This window comes from Sphaeroforma arctica (assembly GCF_001186125.1).
Source record: "Sphaeroforma arctica JP610 unplaced genomic scaffold supercont1.3820, whole genome shotgun sequence".
NCBI lineage: Eukaryota > Ichthyosporea > Ichthyophonida > Sphaeroforma > Sphaeroforma arctica.
The window spans coordinates 1-2,671 of record NW_014036738.1 but is presented as its reverse complement, the minus strand read 5'-3'; the positions used below and the strand labels follow the sequence as shown (position 1 = coordinate 2,671).

General features: G+C 39.7%; 2 non-coding genes across 2 annotated transcripts; both read right to left on the bottom strand.

Annotated features, from left to right (window-relative positions):
* Window positions 1–533: 533 nt before the first annotated feature.
* SARC_30288 lies at window positions 534–606 on the bottom strand. Its single transcript has one exon. It is a non-coding gene; the product is annotated as a tRNA-Ala (tRNA).
* A 1,369-nt stretch (window positions 607–1,975) lies between these two features.
* SARC_30287 lies at window positions 1,976–2,046 on the bottom strand. Its single transcript has one exon. It is a non-coding gene; the product is annotated as a tRNA-Gly (tRNA).
* Between the last annotated feature and the right edge of the window lie 625 nt (window positions 2,047–2,671).

The window sequence follows — 2,671 nt, the reverse complement described above, 5'->3', positions numbered from 1 at the left end:
TGCACAATACACCTCGGTATGTTCAGCACCAGGTATATTTTTACTCAAAGCTGTTGTAATCGAAAAACGGTGTGATTTTAATATCGCTTTCAAGTAGTCAATTCCAATACTTGTTGGGCTAAGAGCTGGTCGATAAGCAATTTGTGTGTCAGTTTGAATTTTTGGCTGCCGAATTGGAACAAGCAGTCGACATACTATCCTCTTTGAAACCCTGGCGGACGATGTTCATCAGACGATGAAACCATGCCGGTTAGTACATGGTTTCCGTAGTGGACAATATAAAACCCCACAGGTTTCCCTTGTGATTGTTGAGCTGCCATTTTTCAAAGCATAATGCCACTCTCGATGTCGGCAGGCGGGGGTGCTATTATTATACACGAAGCGCAACTGATGTTCAACAAGGGCTGCGAAGCTGAAATATTCCGTAGCCCTTGGGTTTTCGAGCTCTGCTGTGCAGCCGGGATCTCCGATAAAGCTTGTAAATACATACTGCGCTGTCATTTTGAGGTAGAAAATGTTAAAAAAAACAATTATGGAGAATGAGAGAATTGAACTCCCGACTTCGTGCATGCTAAGCACGCACTCTACCAACTGAGTTAATTCCCCGATATATACTTCTTTATATAATATATAATTTTGTTTATTCTGTAAAATTAATGAACTGATACGATGATATTTTGATGTTGTTTGTATGTATCATGCTGACTACATATTTCCCATCTGTTTGACCTTGAACAGTAGAATGTAGATTTGTTAGGACTGAGCTATCAAGTTCGGCCTTCAAGACAATGATCGATAATAGTGAGCGTGCAAATCTTCGCGCATATAGTAAAAATTGAAAGCTAATTCGTGTCTTAAAATAAATAGGCGATCCTGTTTTGATAGTGGGCTTTCAGAAATTGATATCGATAAAAGCTGGATTTCCCCCCCTGGCAATTTGACGTTATAAATGAACAGCTTGCAGCTACATATGTTTGTTGTGGTAGGCCGGAAGAATTGTATTAACTATAGAATAAACCATCGACAAGATAACGCGTGAAATTTAGCACTTGCATAGCTCGGAGGTCATTGAGATATAGACGCTAGTTAGAGAGTATATGTGGTATATATAAGGGGACTGTTCACTGAGAGACACCACGGATATTGAATAGAGAGTGTATCCGATGCTATATGTAAGTTGCTGTTGCTTTGAAGTTGAATGTCGTTCATTTTAGATTACTAGGTAGTCTGGTAAGACGAACTATAGTAGTGATAAACGGATAAATAGGAGGATCACTTAGTACATTGTCGCATTTTGCTAAGTCTAAAGGATTAGCATATAGTCACTCACCCTCAGGTAGGTTTGATTAGGATCGGTTCGGTTCACCGATGTCGAAGTCTTAGCAATTGTTCGCTGAGTCAAGTTACAACAACCAGATTTATGGGTGCAAATTTTATCACCGTTCACGCATGTAAAGCTTAATTCTCCTGCTAGATATATGCATATTTTGGCATTCGTGATGCAAATATTGAAATAAAAGGATTGCCTCGAACAAGGTTCGTGCACGAGTTTTGAAGGTTTCCATTTTCAAAAATTTACGCTCAAGGTTAGTTTCTTGCTGAATTGAACTGAAGCACAATATATATGAAAATTGCTCAAAGCCAGTATTCAAAGGTTGATGATCACCTAGAATGAGACAATACTTGACAAGCCTGATTCGGATATAAGTTCGAAGTTACCATAAAGGCTCATAATAACATGGTCCTCTGGATTTGGGTCTCTGCTAAATCTACGATGTCTTCGGAAGGAAGAAACCTGATTACTGCTCGAGACTCGAAGCAGCAGAGGGCCATGATAAAAAACTTTGCTTCATTTGGTCAAGCTATTAGCATTTATGTGTTCATCGCGTCCACCGGTAGCATGCGTATATATCGTCCACCGGTAGCATGCGTATATATCGTCCACCGGTAGCATGTGTATATATTAACAAAAAATTCACCTAGCCGGAAATCGAATCCGGGTCTACCCCGTGGCAGGGGGCAATTATACCACTAAACCACTAGGTATACTGGTATATATAATACATGAAATGATATTTACAATTATAGCAGATTATAAACCCCTAAAAATCGGAAGATTGAAGTGGAGTTAGGAATGTCGAAGTGCTGCAAGAAGCTCGGGGCGAGTTATGCAACGATGGAGGACATATAGTGCGTTATTTCGCGACGATGGGTACAGAACACTTCCACCATTGGGCGGCAGCTAAAACTCATGTGTCGATGTGCGGAATAAAGCTGGCCCACACTTGTAGTGGTAATCGGACATGAGTCAGTCTTAAGTATTTCCGGAAGCATATATTATTTTTATTTAGTGTGCAAATACACTGGTTGATATTGATTGAGTTTATTTGAAACTTGTAATGTTCACGACGGGCTCGCTCTCGTTTCGAGGGCATATTCTGTTTGGTAATTCAAAGTAACAAGTAAGTGAATGCCAATCTCATAGCAACGATATACAAGGTTGACTAGCAAGTGCATCAAACGACTGAGAAAAAACTGCTTTCCATAAGCCATACTCGCACTATTAATTGGGCATGTTTGGGATATTTTCGCAAGCAATGTATCCAATAGAAAATAATATATGCAAAATTGTTTATAAACCAACACTGCTTGAGTACCATTCTGAGTCGGA